We start from the raw sequence: 17,511 nt of genomic DNA on the forward strand, positions 1-17,511 counted from the left end.
AACGCCGAGGCGCCGCCGGCCCAGTCCCACAAGGAAACACTGCACGCCAGGCACCGAGGTGTTGCCAGGCGGTCACCCATCCAAGTACTAACCACGCCCGATGTTGCTTAACTTCGGTGATCGGACGAGAACCGGTGTACTCAACATCGTATGGCCGTTGGCGCCCATATAATGTACGCGCATGGCAGAATTCGCATTCGGTTCTTATCCCAACACACACAAAATCATACTTTTCGGTCGAAAGCAGCCGCATTTTTTTTATTGACAATTCGTCACGTTAGCGCGAACGCAATCCTGAGTTCCAAAAATTATGTGCCGGAAGGACGCGCTTCGTATATATATGTATATATATATATATATATATATATATATATATATATATATATATATTTTGTGAGATTTATAAATTTATTTATTAACATTACATCGTTACAAGATAACATCTTTACAACATAAAACATGAACAGAATTGTAATTGTAAGCACTTCCTTCCGCAATCCGACGTGCCAGCAGAGCGACTGCCGAATTAGCGGGCGCGCCGCCGTGTGTGTGAGACGCGCAGCTTCTCGTTGCACCTCCTGTCATCCGCTTGGCGCGTGCAGCCTTCGACACTCGCGGAAGACGCATCTTGTCCCTGGTGTCCAGCGCAGGAGGGCTGGCGCGCGGCCGACCGGCGTAAGGCCTGTGCGGGGTGTGGCAGAGTGTTGTTGGAGGGCGCCACTGCTGGCGATGTGAGCTTCCTCGCCTCGCCTCAGACGAGGTGTTTGCGTAATTTGCAGTGCATTCGCACCATTCCTATCGCTGTCCCTGTCCCCGTCCCGACTTGTCCCGACTTTGCTCGACTGCCGCTCGCTGCCGCTTGGGTCGTGGCCCATATAACAGCGCAAGCACAAGAAACGTCTGCAGGAGATGAGGAGACGAGACGAGACGAGACGACTGAGGAATAAATTTATAATTACATATCGAAGTAGGAATTGTACACCGCTACACAACAACAGGCGCTGACGTGTTTCAGAACACATCTGCCGATTCGTACTGTTTTGTCGTTTTCAAAGACTTCCTAACTTGGTTAGCACATTCTCCCTCAAACTGAGTTGATTACTGCATTTTCGTACTATTACAGTTGTTTAAAGTGCTTAAGGAAGCATCTTTGTCACAACAGAAAGATGCGTAGGGGTGACTAATACCACGTCGGAATTTTCTGTAACAGCCAGGTTCGAGATAGGTGACTCGTTTCAAGCTATGAAAGTGCCAGGAATGTGATTGAGTAGCGGTTTTAGTCATTAAATGACTTGTCAATAGGATCCACTGCAGGTATGTAACTGAATGGAAAGACTTGATTCCCAACCATGAATATCCTTTCTAGCATGTAGTGAACACTAGAGATTTGATAAGCTAGTGTACATTTCCTTATGACCTCAATCAGCACATCATCTAGTACTTCTGTTTGTGATCTTTCTCAATCAGTCATCGCCTATAACTCAGTGAATATATTGCAGAACCTCTGACGGGGTATCGAGAGAGAACACGTTACAAGTACTATGTAAATATCTAGCTGGGGCGGCGTGCGGGAGTCGCAAATACCGCTTACATACCACGTTCCTTAGCCAAATCACTTTCAAAATTCAGCGATTTTATCACGAGGTAGCATCGTGGGCTACGTGTAATCTGACTGCTGGTCTGAAAATATACACTCCAGCGATTACCGTCTCGGTATTTGTCCGGAAAGACCACCTCATTCCGAGGTAATGTCGTGCCTCGATTTATAAAGCCCATATAGCTTTTCACGTGAATACTTGTGTGCGCCTTATGAACCAAGACCGTTTGTGACAGTAGCATACAGCAGTTGTTGCAATCGGGTTTTTTAACATCTGACCGACCATGTCTCTCTTTCTAAGACACAATGGTAGCACTCGCAAGAAAAACTTATGGGACATGTCCACCCATTGCTGATTTTCTCTCAGTATTATTTCGTAGCGTAGGCAATCAGTTAGTAGTTGTGGGGGATGCATGGTAGATTCACCTTGAGCATCAAGCTTATACAGGATGTGTTCCTACATCTGCAAAGGAGATGACTGTGGAATACTGTGATAGCAGAGGAAAGAGTATGTCAAGTCATAAGAATGGTACAGATATTTCTATTTCCAGAGCCACAGCCGTCAGCAGGGTGTATTTCCGATACTTCGCTCATTGTCGAATGCCATTCAGTTGTGGTTGTAACATTTAATTGTAAGTACAATGATAAAACATATATGTGATTGGTTTTGTAGGATGATTCCGTGTATGCATGGCCTGTGGTGGGAATGATTCATGTTTCCCGTTAATGGTAGGAGTTGTCAGAATGGAGAGGCTTATTGGAGTGTAGGAATGTAGATGAATTAACTGTGTTGTCCTCTAGACGAGCGAATAGCCAACTAATACTTAGTATGTGTTAGACGGCTTTCGTGATGAAGTGGAAATCTGAGAGGATTGAATATGGAGGTGCGTTTGCGCTGGACCGTTATTCCCTCCCGTGTAAATTGTTTGGTTGGCTGCTTCTGCACATTTCGAGCCTTTATTTAGTTGAGAGAAGATCGATTGTGGTGTGGGAATCTAGCACGTGGAAGACTCATTTGCCGGTTCTCTAGACATAAGAAACACCCTAGTTGACCTTGTAAATTACAGGGATGATTTGGAATCTGTTACATCACCGACATCAGTATTCGAGAGTGGAAATATTAGTTTCCTGTGAGTTCTCACGTAGAGGTGCTCGCAAATTGGATAAGTGCTAAGATTTCGGATTTGTAGATAAATATTTTCCAGTCTGTATCTTCGGAATTATGTTCCGAAAGCGATCGGAAGGCTACTTCTGTGTGCTTGATATCGACAAATACCACTAAAATGGTACAGTAGAGCGTCGATTATCCAAAGTACTTGGGGGACATGGGCGTTTGGAAAACTGGTTTGTTCGGATAATCGAACTGTACATGTTTATTTGCCAAAAAGAAGTACTGTACAGTAAATTTATTCATAAAAACAGGCATCTCTTTTAGTATTACAAAGTAACATACAAAGGCAACTTCAGTAGGAATACATAGTATGTGGCACAGTTTATTAAACATAAATATATACATATTACATACGCATTTTGCATGAACAATACACACAGTATACAAAATTAACGTTTAAAAAAATCCTTTATTTTGGTCTGTCTAAGCTAGCCTACACGCTTACGAGCAGCTAAGTCACGTACATTTTTCATTACAGATATCTGAAACTGGTCACGTTCATCTTGGGCCTCAAACCATCACAAGGCAGTATCTAAACAAGTGAACGCCTCAGAAGCTGTTGGTATACTTTCATCTTCGCTTTCTGCAGCACTGATTGATGAGATGCTGGCGGCGTCATCTTTATCGGTGACGACATTTACAATCTCGCTGTCCTGCATGATTTGATGTCCTGGATCTGCATCATCGATAATCATCCATTCATGAACGTCTTCTTCATCACATTCGTGGCAATCTATTTCTTTTAGCATACCGAGAATTTTGGACATATTATTCTATTCGTCATTTTCAATCATACCTTGTGAATTTTCTTCTGTGTCCAAAATTTTATTCCCGGCTTACTTCAAATTCTCTTCCTTTACACTATTCCATGCTGCGCTGATCATGAAGGACGCGTCTTTCAAGTCAATATTCTTATGATTTCTTAAGAGACTTTCTTCTCCATCCTCTTCTCTTTGTAACAATAACTTACGCAACAATTCTTTCTTGTAATATCGTTTGAAAGTCTCAATAACGCCTTGATCCATGGGCTGTAATAAGGAGGTTACGTTAGGTGGAAGAAATATTACCTTTATGACCTCGTCCTTTTCGTTTAAAATATCACATGACGGATGAATTGGTGCATTGTCAAGGAGAGGTAGTGTTTTCTCCCTCTTCCCATTCTTTAGCTGATGAGCTTTTACAGAGGGTACAGAAACGTCCAGAAACATCCATGACACTGGAAGTTCACTGAGGCTTTTTGCAGATGATGCTGTGGTGTATCGAGAGGTTGTAACAATGGAAAATTGTACTGAAATGCAGGAGGATCTGCAGCGAATTGACGCACGGTGCAGGGAATGGCAATTGAATCTCAATGTAGACAAGTGTAATGTGCTGCGAATACACAGAAAGATAGATCCTTTATCATTTAGCTACAAAATAGCAGGCCAGCAACTGGAAGCAGTTAATACCATAAATTATCTGGGAGTAGGCATTAGGAGTGATTTAAATGGAATGATCTTATAAAGTTGATCGTCGGTAAAGCAGATGCCAGACTGAGATTCATTGGAAGAATCCTAAGGAAATGCAATCCGAAAACAAAGGATGTAGGTTACAGTACGCTTGTCTGCCCACTGCTTGAATACTGCTCAGCAGTGTGGGATCCTTACCAGATAGGGTTGATAGAAGAGATGGAGAAGATCCAACGGAGAGCAGCGCGCTTTGTTATAGGATCATTTAGTAATCGCGAAAGCGTTACAGAGATGATAGATAAACTCCAGTGTAAGACTCGGTATGGGCTTTTGTTGAAGTTTCGAGAACATACCTTCACCGAGGAGTCAAGCAGTATATTGCTGCCTCCTACGTATATCTCGTGAAGTGACCATGAGGATAAAATCAGAGAGCCCACACAGAGGCATACCGACAATCCTTCTTTCCACGAACAATACGAGATTGGAATAGAAGGGAGAACAGATAGAGGTACTCAAGGTACCCTCTGCCAAACACCGTGAGGTAGCTTAGGTAGTATGGATGCAGATGTAGATATATGTACTGTGCTGTTTGACTTCACGTTACATGTATGAATGATGTAAAAGAGGCTATTTTTGTATGGTGCAGGATAGGAATTGTATGTTTATTACATCGACACAGTATGCAGTGATATATTGATGGGTTGGAGATTGGCTCCACGTTCTAATATTCAAGCTCCTGTCCTGGGTGGGAGGCCAGTGTAATTGAGTAGGTATCTTTATGTATTTGACAATATGTAGGGTACACTGTGATATATTGATGGGTTTCGGGTCGGTTTCACGTTCTAATATTCAAGGTCCTGTCCTCCGTGGGAGAGCAGCGTAATTGAATAAGTGTCTTTCCATATTTAACGATATGTAGGGTAGTTTGTAAGATTTAATTGCTGGTGCAATATAGCGATCTGTGTAAAATAACTGCTGAAAGTCTGGTCTGCAGAAAGAAAGAAAGAAAGGTAGAGGGTGCTTCCGCACCTGCAGCATCAGTAATTCATAGTGTAAATTCGATAAGAGCTAACCATAGTGCTCTATTTATTTACATTCTTTTTGCTGGGATATAAGAATCTCTACACAGCAGTGAGAACGTATGTGTATGTTGAAAGCAGGAAGGGTAAGACATAATGGTTGGGGTGCCTTGTTAGGACCACGAGGAAAACCGCATTCGACGTTATGCTGTGTTCTTTTCGTAAACAGGTTCTGTTAGGGCAAGACTTTCCGTGCATACAAGCTGGGACATCAAGAAAGCGAGCATTAACTCTTTCTGGGACACTATACAATTTCCGAGAGGTCGACCTGGCTGTTATTTTGCATAGCCATGTGACTTCAGTATAACAATGAGAACCTTGTTAGATGCACTTGTGATGGTTTGTAGCTACACATGCACACTTCACGGCATTGCATCTGTCATGCTGGGTGGTTAAGCATGGTTACGTGCATCTCACACGTCGTGCTAGGAACAATGCACCCTGTGATATATGGTGACGTTAGTATCCTCAAGTATCGCATTAGTAATGGGAAAACATGTTTGCCACCCAGAGGTGTCTTGCATATGGGAATGGCATGAGCACATGCTGGAGTTCTGTGATGTTAGTATAACACTTGGAGAACTCTAACTGTACACTCGAAAATATTCGCAACTTTCACCTGGTCAGTGTAGGCAGTAGCAGTGAGGGAGTGATGGGTCACACTGGCTTGCATCTGGTGGTGACTCATGGCGGTGTGGAGGTGCATGCGCCCCTGGGGTGTCTTCACTGTGCAAATAGGTCTTCACTGCCATCAGGTCGTGTCAGCAACAGTGTCTAGGTGATCACTTATTTTCGGGAGGAATTCTTTAGGTGTCAAGTATGAAAAGGATGCTGCCTCATGCTTGAGGGCACCTGTGCGTGGTTTGACAGCACCCTCTGGTGACAGTACTGTGTACTAGGTCAGTTGAACTCTAGATCTTGTGATGGACACATTTTCTGCAAAATAGAAACTTATGTACAGCCCAGACAGAGTCCTTTTCCCACCATTCCCCCCCCCCCCCCAGACCACCATCTTGGATTACATCATAGAACATATGACAACACACTCTGGTGGTGGTACTGTGTACTAGACCCAGACCTTGTGGTGGACACACTGTTTCCCGCCATCTTGGATAACGGTACTTGCATCATCATGGTGGTCATCTTGGATTATGGCATGTATTATAGCGCCCTCTGGCGGTGGTACTGTGTACTAGATCAGTTGGACTCCAGACCCCATGGCGACCCCATTGTTTCCCTCCATTCCCTCCCACCATCTTCGATTACATTACAGGAGGATGACAGCACCCTCTGCTGGTGCTACTGTGACTAGGTGAGATGAAGTCTGGACACCTTGGTGACCACACTGGATGGTGGTAGTGCCTCTAATTGTTTAAATAAAATATTGCTTTCAAAATAATAAAGACTTACATCATGCACAGGTCGAGTCCACTCCCCACAAGTTCCTAGGAAGAGGTGGTGGTCGGTTGCTGAAGGATAGTGGAGGTAGCCCTAGTGACCTATCTTCCTGCCATTTTCTTAGGTTAGTATAGATAACTGTGGTGTGATGTGTTCGTTATCCTGTTGGAATCTGAACTTCCCCCCATATTTCGGGTGGTTATGTTAGTGCAGGTAGCCCAGTTGACCTTCTTCTCACCAAAATTCAAAGTTCCCACCCAAATCCGCCATCTTTGATGACATCACAGCCACCATCTAGGATGATGTCATCGCCGCCATCTTCGATACATCTGGCAACAATGGAAAGTGGCACAGAATGCAGGTTATCCCTTGTCTGCGTCATACAGTTATCACTGTATGGTTTGCCTCATCTGGCAAATATGGACAGATGTTTAGTTAATTATCTAACACGAAAAAATATCTTTTCTCTCACTTTTTCATCAGTTATTTGGTTTGTGTGTCCGTCTTATGAACCGTTTTTCCCTGGAACAATTTGGTGTATCAAGTTCAAATTTATGTCACAAACTTAAGTTGATGGTCTGTTGGCGGTCTAAGAGTTTCGTGCTCCTAAGTGAAGTCAATCATACGTGACTGCCACTTATGTTACATGTTTTAAAACACGAAGAGACGCGCCATCGACGCCAGTAGTGTGCTTTCTGTTGATCTAGAAGAATGAGACATGGATAGAATCAAATGTTCACATTAAGGCAAATAGCGGAAAGTTGTTAGCTTGCAATTATAGAAGACACAAAAAGCCGAGTGTGGGCATGTCGCATACTTTGTCGTTAATAGTTGTGGTGAATAGGCTCTAAGGAATGTAACATAGAGTTGAGAGTGTGTTGTGAAGTGCAGTAGGTGCGAGGTGTTTGAGACATGAGTTTCTCTCGCAGTCAGTTGCTTTTGGTGATCGCATTGTTAGGGGGCTGGTATCAAGCAGAGCACAGGGGACAAGTCGCATGACAACTCGAGAATCCGTGAAAGGAACACTTCCTGTGCTGGGTAGCATGGAGTGCAACTATGAGCAGGCAGCACAATATACACACTCTGAAGGCCAGAGGGACCACCACACATCCTGCCACACACATACTGTTGGCTGCAAAACTGTATTACGCATATACAGCATGGCTGGTATATGGTGCTCATTGTTGGACACACAATGCCATTAGGCGTATCTAGCAGGGCTGGTATGTCACGTGCACTGCTGGACACACAATGCATTAGGCATATCTAGTGGGGCTGGTACACCTCTCGCTCACATCCCACATTAAAGCAAATTGCTTACCATCGATTCTCTTCTGAAAACTTCTCCACTGGCGTCACACAGCAGTGCTTGTGGTTTAAATATTGTAATGCTGCAATCTACGGCGGTTTGTGCGTGTTTGATCTGTAAATTACTGTTGCTGTTGTGACAGATAGCAGTTTGCAGTTTGGCACAGCTCCTATTCTACAACTTGGTGTCAACACTGTATTAATCGATGTCTCCCAACTTCATGGAAGATCATACTTTCGTATCACCAGAGAATTAGTGTCTGTTTGCTCCTCCTCAGTCTCCATTTAATTGCCTGAAAAACATGTTGGCGTGATCGCAATTATAGTAAACATATTATTATTTACACTATATAAAAATATATATAGAAACACAATGTGAGTTATTTTTTAGAATACGGAATAGCAAGCTCAAATAACGGTTAATAATGACATGTACAGTATTGTACACTTAATCATTGTACATATACATACATTTTGGAACATACTATTATCGTTCCTATTTATGTAAACCAATGCTACCTGTCGAAGCAGTCCTACTAAACACGCCAGGTGGCGCGAGTAGACCGCATGGCTATGCAGAGGTACGTTGTTTATATTTCTGTTCACTTGTAGATGTGTTTGCATAAAGGTATAACACGCTGCGAAAGTAATTGAAAATGACCACAAAGTACCAGATTCCTTATGAGCCGGAGTGACCGAGCAGTTCTACGTGTTACAGTCTGGACCCAGACGATGGCTATGGTCGCAGGTTCGAATTCTGCCTCGGGCATGGATGTGTGTGATGTCCTTAGGTTAGTTAGGTTTAAGTAGTTCTAAGTTCTAGGGGACTGATGACGTCAGAATTTAAGTCCCATAGTGCTCAGAGCCATTGGAACCATTTGAACCTTATGAATAACGGGTAATGATTATCACATTCCACCAAGATGTCAATCCTGTCCGACAAATAGCAAAGATACTGATGATTTCCATCACCGGAGTTGTCAAAACCATACACCAGCGTCAAGAAACAGGCTCCTATGGAGATCGTCCTCGCTCACGAGAACCCAGGAAGATATCAGAACGCCAAGGAAAGTATTTGGTAGTGACCAGTAAACGTAACAGATTAGAAACTGTCCCTGAATTGACTGCTGAATAAACGTAACGAGAGATACTCCAGGTGTGAGTCAACAGTGAGACGACGACTGGCAGATGACCAGGTTATGTAGCAACAAGGAAACCACTTTTGCGCCCTGTTAACAAGAAGAAAAGGCTTCAGTGGGCTAAGACACCCCAATATTGGACAGCGGAGGATTGGGAAAGAGTCTTACTAACTGATGAATCCAAGTTCCAAATATTTGGAAGTAAACTCCGTCAGTTTTTAAGCCATTTACCCCATGAACGCTTGAATCCACAGTGCGTAATTCCAACTGTAAAGCATGGAGGGGGTTCTGTGATGGTATGGGGATCCTATGGAGGGAATAAAGTCGGATATTTGGTGAAAATAGATGGAAAAAATGAACCAAAAGCATCATCATGCCATTTACCAGCGACATGCTAAGAAATCTGGTTTGAGTCTGATTGTGCAAGGGTTATCTTCCAGCAAGACAACGACCTAAAACATGCGTCTCGCTTGTGTCAGCACTATGTGAAGTCTCTATGGGTTCATAAAATATTGAAAAATATGGAAATGCCGCCACAATCGCCTGATTGTAATCCAATCGAACTGCTATGGGATGAATTGGACAGGAGGAGCCTAAAATGGGGTATCTTGAGTGGATCACAATTGTGGGAGTTCCTACAGAAAGAATGGAGATTAATTCCAACTGAAATCTTGGTAAAACTGATGCAGCACATACCGAGAGTGTGCAAGGCAGTGATGAAACCAAAGGGTGGATAATTTGAGGAAACGAAAATTTAATGGTTGCACCTTCCTGTGTATTATTTGAGCTTAATAAACATTTGCAAAACAACAAAATGAATTTTATACTGTTTTTTCTTTATGTTGTCTATAATTACTAGGTGTTTCCAAGTTTCTCAACTAATGGAGGGTAGTATATATATACACACACTCCCTCCCTAAGTTCGGAAACACCTAGTAATTATAGACAACAGAAAGGAAATACGGTACAAAATGCATTTGGTTGTTTTTTCTCTACATCCCTCCATTCTGTCCCCCATCTGTCTTCCTGCTTCTTTTCCTCGCTCATTCCCTCCTCTACATCTACATCTACATGATTATTCTGCAATTCGCATTTAAGTGCTTGGCAGAGGGTTCATCGAACCACAATCATACAATCTCTCTACCATTCCACTCCCGAACAGCGCGCGGGAAAACCGAACACCTAAACCTTTCTGTTCGAGCTCTCTTATTTTATTTTGATGATCATTCCTACCTATGTAGGTTGGGCTCAACAAAATATTTTCGCATTCGGAAGAGAATGTTGGTGACTGAAATTTCGTAAATAGATATCACCGCGATGAAAAAGTCTTTGCTTTAATGACTTCCAACCCCAACTCGCGTATCATATCTGCCACACTCTCTCCCCTATTACGTGATAATACAAAAGGAGCTGCCCTTTTTTGCACCTATTCGATGTCCTCCGTCAATCCCACCTGATAAGGATTCCACACCGAGCAGCAATGTTCTAACAGAGGACGAACGAGTGTAGTGTAAGCTGTCTCTTTAGTGGACTTGTTGCATCTTCTAAGTCTCCTTCCAATGAAACGCAACCTTTGGCTCGCCTTCCCCACAATATTATCTATGTATTCTTTCCAACTGAAGTTGTTCGTAATTTTAACACCCAGGTACTTAGTTGAATTGACAGCCTCGAGAATTGTACTATTTATCGAGTAATCGAATTCTAACGGATTTCTTTTGGAACTCGTGTGGATCACCTCACACTTTTCGTTATTTAGCGTCACCTGCCACCTGCCACACCATACAGCAATCTTTTCTAAATCGCGTTGCAACTAATACTGGTCTTCGGATGACCTTACTAGATGATAAATTACAGCATCATCTGCGAACAACCTAAGAGAACTGCTCAGATTGTCACCCACGTCATTTATATAGATCAGGAACAGCAGAGGTCCCAGGACGCTTCCCTGGGGAACACCTGGTATCACTTCAGTTTTACTCGATGATTTGCCGTCTATTACTACCAACTGCGACCTTCCTGACAGGAAATCACGAATCCAGTCGCACAACTGAGACGATACCCCACAGGCCCGCAGCTTGATTAAAAGTCGCTTGTGAGGAGCGGTGTCAAAAGCTTTTGGAAATCTAGAAATACGGAATCAACCTGAGATCCCCCGTCGATAGCGGCCATTACTTCGTGCGAATAAAGAGGTAGCTGCGTTGCACAAGAACGATGTTTTCTGAAACCATGCTGATTACGAATCAATAGATCGTTCCCTTCGAGGTGATTCATAATGTTTGAATACAGTATATGCTCCGGAACCCTACTGCAAACCGACGTCAATCATATAGGTCTGTAGTTCGATGGATCACTCCTACTACCCCTCTTAAACACTGGTGCGACCTGCGCAATTTTCCAATCTGTAGGTGCAGATCTATCGGTGAGCGAGCGGTTGTATATGATTGCTAAGTAGGGAGCTATTGTATCAGCGTAATCTGAAAGGAACCTAATCGGTATACAATCTGGACCTCAAGACTTGCCCATATCAAGCGATATGAGTTGCTTCGCAACCCCTAAGGTATCTACTTCTAAGAAACTCATGCTAGCAGCTGTTCCTGTTTCAAATTATAGAATATTCCATTCATCTTCCCTGGTGAAGGAATTTCGGAAAACTGCGTTCAATAACTCCGGTTTAGCGGCACAGTCGTCGGTAACAATACCATCAGCACTGCGCAGCGAAGGTATTGACTGCGTCTTGCCGCTTGTGTACTTTACATATGACCAGAATTTCTTCGTATTTTCTACCAAATTTCGAGACAACGTTTCATTGCGGAACCTATTAAAGGCATCTCGCATTGAAGTCCATGCCAAATTTCGCGCGTCTGTAAATTTTAGCCAATCTTTGGGATTTCGCGTTCTGAACATCCCATGCTTTTTCTTGTCCGTTGCCTCTGCAACAGCGTTCGGACCTGTTTTGTGTACCATGGGCTATCAGTTCCATCTCTTACCAATTTATGAGGTGTGAATCTCTCAATTGCTGTTGCTACTATATCTTTGAATTTGAGCCCCTCCCTTCCTATCATCCTCTTTGCCCTGTACCCTCCCTCCATCTTCTCACCATACCTCCGTCCCCTCCTCCTCCCCTCATCTGTCCTCCATCACTTTCCCTCTCTCAAACCTCTCACCTCCCTCTCTCCCTTCCTTCCTACCTCCCTCCCCACCCTCCCTTCCTCCCTCCCTCCCACCCTCCATCACGCCTTCCTACCCTCCCACCCTCCCTCCATTCTTTCTACTTCCTACTTTTCTCTCTCTCCATCTATTTCTTTCTGCATTACAGCATGCAAAGCAATTAATGCAAGCTCCATAGTTATTGCACACACATTAGCTGAAAACAAGAGACTTACTGTACATGCAAGAGTCACTGCGCATGAAGGAGTTACTGTGTATCCAGGAGCTACTGCACAAGTGTGACTTACACTGCACATTAGAAATACTGTGCATGCAAGAGATCCTTCACACACACTGGTTGCTTTACTAGCTAGAATTGCTGAATGTGCAAGAGTTCCTGCACATTCCAGTGTTATTCTACATGCAAGTGTTACTGTGTACAGAAAAGTTGCTGCAAATGCAACAGCTACTGCACGCCCAACAGTTACTGACTGCATTATAGTTATGGCATGCAAAAGAGTAACTATGTATGAGAGTTAATGCATGCACAATAGTTGTTGCACACACAAGACTTTCTGTAAGTAAATGATTTACTACATGCACAAGAGTTACTGCACATACAAGAGTTACTGCACCCATGAGAGTTACTGCACACACAACAGTACAATTATTGTGCATGCAAGAGTTACTACATCCACAAGAGTTACTGCATGGTTCAAATGGTTCAAATGGCTCTGAGCACTATGGGACTTAACATCTTAGGTCATCAGTCCCCCTAGAACTTAGAACAACTTAAACCTAACTAACCTAAGGACATCACACAACACCCAGCCATCACGAGGCAGAGAAAATCCCTGACCCCGCCGGGAATCGAACCCGGGAACCCGGGCGTGGGAAGCGAGAACGCTACCGCACGACCACGAGATGCGGGCGTTACTGCATGTCCGAGTCATTGTGCACAAGAATTACTATGCACACAAGGCTTACTCCCTAGGTTACTGTATACCAGATAGATATCCAGATACAGAGAGGAGTTGAGGAGTTGATATCACACTATGCATCAGTCTCTGAGTCATCACTTCCACATCACAGAAGCAATAAAATTATTTCGTCTTTACTCAGAATCACAACAGCAATGCTACCAACACAAATTGTGTTTCATTCTCAATGCCTTGAGAACTGACGAACGGTGCATAGTCCTTCGCGCTTCATTAATACCGATGCTGTAGGGTCTCATATGTCGCCCATAGTAACTGGACGTACCCTTTTGTCGCGACATTTATACATTCACTATTTTAGCTGATAACTTTCTGTAATGAAGAAACATATTTTACATCTTACATCGTAGCACCTTGGTTAAACGTATCTCATTTTCTGTCACGTAGTTACCATCTGATAAATTTCAAAGCTATAAATCGCCATGAACGCATTCTGTCATTTTGCCGTTTCCAGCACTTTCTATGGTCTCCTGGCAATTCGACCATCATTCTGTAACATCTAGTCTGGTATATGCAGTGTACGGAGAAACAACATGACCAAAGGTGTAGGCAGAAAGACGGCATCAAAAATAATAATAATAATAGTCTGAGTATGGGAACTAGAGATCGTAGTTGAATATTTACGGCGCTATGCCAGCATAAAGTGGTAGTCTGTTTCAACCTTTGTTACAACATACTTAGTTAGGTGGTCGCTTAATTATTATTTACTTCGAGCTTGTTAAGACATCTTGAAACATAAAACATCGACATGTGGTTGTTTCTAAAGAAGTGCTGTCTGGAACGTCAGCTGAGTATGTGATGTTTCAAGTTTTTCTTGATATCATCCTGGAGACTGGTTAGAGTGTGTTTGCGCATACATTTCATTTCGAGTGAAGATGTCAGTATGTCAGATTTTAATTGCGTTCCTGTAGCGCCGTAAATATGGATTTGCAACCGCTAGTTGCTGTACTCAAATTCATGTCTTTCATACTGTCTTTACTCCCTACTCTTTTGGATAGATTAAATTTTCGCACTTTGTATAACTTTGCCGGATGGCAAACCTTGCTCAACCACCACTGCTTAAATTATACATTTTTTAAGTACGGTACACACACGTCATTGAATGACTTCCAGCCCGGTCGTCTGGCTATTCGTCACTGCAAAGCCAACACGCGAAAAGCAAAATCACGAAAGCAGCATCTGATCCGCATAATTACACTACTGACTGTGAGCACATTTAGACGTTAATCACAAAAGCCGATAGCAATAATGTAGAAGCTGATTTTGTTGTTGTTGTTGTGGTCTTCAGTCCTGAGACTGGTTTGATACAGCTCTCCATGCTACTCTATCCTGTGCAAGCTTCTTCATCTCCCAGTACCTACCGCAGCCTACATCCTTCTGAATCTGCTTAGTGTATTTATCTCTTGGTCTCCCTCTACGATTTTTACCCTCCACGCTGCCCTCCAATACTAAATTGGTGATCCCTCGATGTCTCAGAACATGTCCTACCAACCGATCCCTTCTTCTAGTCAAGTTGTGCCACAAGCTCCTCTACTCCCCAATTCTATTCAATACCTCCTCATTAGTTATGTGATCTACCCACCTAATCTTCATCATTCTTCTGTAGCACCACATTTCGAAAGCTTCTATTCTCTTCTTGTCTTACCTATTTATCGTCCACGCTTCACTTCAATACATGGCTACACTCCATACAAATACTTTCAGAAACGACTTCCTGACATTTAAATCTATACTGGATGTTTGCAAATTTTTCTTCTTCAGAAACGCTTTCGTTGCCATTGCCAGTCTACATTTTATATCCTCTCTACTTCGACCATCATCAGTTATTTTGCTCCCCAAATAGCAAAACTCCCTTACTACTTTAAAAGTCTCATTTCCTAATCTAATTCCCTCAGCAACACCCGACTTAATTCGACCACATTCGATTATCCTCGATTTGCTTTTGTTGATATTCATCTTATACCTGTCCATTCCGTTCAACTACTCTTCCAAGTCCCTTGCTGTCTCTGACAGAATTACAATGTCATCAGCGAACCTCAAAGTTTTTATTTCTTCTCCATGGATTTCAATACCTACTCCGAACTTTTCTTTTGTTTCTTCTATTGCTTGCTCAATATACAGATTAAATAACATCGGGGATAGGCTACAACCCTGTCTCACTCCCTTCCCAACCACTGCTTCCCTTTATTACCCCTCGAGTCTTATAACTGCCATCTGCTTTCTGTACAAATTGTAAATAGCCTTTCGCTCACTGTATTTTACCCCTGCCACCTTAAGAATTTGAAAGAGAGTATTCCAATCAACATTGTCGAAAGCTTTCTCTAAGTCTACAAATGCTAGAAACGTAGGTTTGCCTTTCCTTAATCTTTCTTCTAAGATAAGTCGTAGGGTCAGTATTACCTCACGTGTTCCAACATTTCTACGGAATCCAAACTGATCTTCCCCGAGGTCGGCTTCTACCATTTTTTCCATTTGTCTGTAAAGTATTTTGCCGCTGTGACTTATTAAACTGATAGATCGGTAATTTTCACATCTGTGAACACCTGCTTGCTTTGGGATTGGTATTATTATATTCTTCTTGAAGTCTGAGGGTATTTCGCCTGTCTCATACATATTGCTCACCAGACGGTAGAGTTTTGTCAGGACTGGCTCTGCAAAGGCTGTCAGTAGTTCTAATGGAATGTTGTCTACTCCGGGGGCCTTGTTTCGACTCAGGTCTTTCAGCGCTCTGTCAAACTCTTCACACAGTATCATATCTCCCATTTCATCTTCATCTACATCCTCTTCCATTTCCATAATATTGTCCTCAATACATCACCCTTGTACAGACCCTCTATATACTCCTTCCACCTTTCTGCTTTCCCCGATTTGCTTAGAACTGGATTTACATCTGAGCTCTTGGTATTCATACAAGTGGTTCTCTTTTCTCCAAAGGTGTCTTTAATTTTCCTGTAGGCAGTATCTATCTTACCCCTAGTGAGATAAGCCTCTAAATCCTTACATCTGTCCTCTAGCCATTCCTGCTTAGCCATTTTGCACTTCCTGTCGATGTCATTTTTGAGACGATTGTATTCCTTTTTGCCTGCTTCATTTACTGCATTTTTATATTTTCTCCTTTCATCAATTAAATTCTATGTTTCTTCTGTTACCCAAGGGTTTCTACTAGCCCTCGTCTTTTTACCTATTTGATCCACTGCTGCCTTCACTATTTCATCCCTCAAAGCTACCCATTCTTCTTGTACTGTATTTCTTTCCCTCATTCCTGTGAATTGTTCCCTTATGGTCTCCCTGAAACTCTGTACAACCTCTGGTTCTTTCAGTTTATCCGGGTCCCATCTCATTAAATTCCCACCTTTTTGCAGTTTCTTTAGTTTTAATCTACAGTTCATAACCAATAGATTGTGGTCAGAGTCCACATCTGCACCTTGAAATGTCTTACAATTTAAAACCTGGTTCCTAAATCTCTGTCTTACCATTATATAATCTATCTGATACCTTTTAGTATCTGCAGGGTACTTCCATGTATACAACCTTCTTTCATGATTCTTGAACAAAGTGTTAGCTATGATTAAGTTATGCTCTGCACAAAATTCTACCAGGCGGCTTTTTCTTTCATTTCTTAGCCCCAATCCACATTCACCTACTATATTTCCTTCTCTCCCTTTTCCTACTCTCGAATTCCAGTCACCCACGACTATTAAATTTTCGTCCCCCTTCACTACCTGAACAATTTCTTTTCTTCTATCTCATCATACATTTCATCAATTTCTTCATCATCTGAAGAGCTAGTTGGCATATAAACTTGTACTACTGTAGTAGGCGTGGGCTTCGTGTCTATCTTGGCCCCAATAATGCGTTCACTATGCTGTTTGTAGTGGCTAAACCGTACTACTATTTTTTTATTTATTATTAAACCTACTCCTGCATTACCCCTATTTGATTTTGTATTTATATCTCTGTATTCACCTGACCAAAAGTCTTGTTCCTCCTGCCACCGAACTTCACTAATTCCCATTATATCTAATTTTAACCAATCCAATTTAGTTTTAAGTTAATCTTATGTCTCCTTCAACCAACACAGCATTGTTACTGTCTCAGCGACTGACTGTCCTGTTGCGCGGAATGATGGCAGTTTTTAATTTTCTCGTGAGTAATGGCAGTTTTCTGAAGTAAATGAAAACGGAGAAATAATTCACATGCAAGTGTTCATAATCGAAATGAGAGTG

The 17,511-nt window shown here is 42.5% G+C and overlaps 1 protein-coding gene and 1 pseudogene across 1 annotated transcript in view; both read right to left on the reverse strand.

Moving 5' to 3' along the window:
- Positions 1-17,511, reverse strand: part of LOC126442693 (fibrous sheath CABYR-binding protein-like) — a 154,068-nt gene that overhangs the window by 4,190 nt on the left and 132,367 nt on the right. The gene's annotated exons all lie outside the window — the stretch shown is intronic.
- Positions 45-162, reverse strand: LOC126442739 (5S ribosomal RNA; annotated as a pseudogene).

The sequence above is a fragment of the Schistocerca serialis genome, unplaced genomic scaffold (assembly GCF_023864345.2).
Source record: "Schistocerca serialis cubense isolate TAMUIC-IGC-003099 unplaced genomic scaffold, iqSchSeri2.2 HiC_scaffold_1401, whole genome shotgun sequence".
Lineage (NCBI taxonomy): Eukaryota > Metazoa > Arthropoda > Insecta > Orthoptera > Acrididae > Schistocerca > Schistocerca serialis.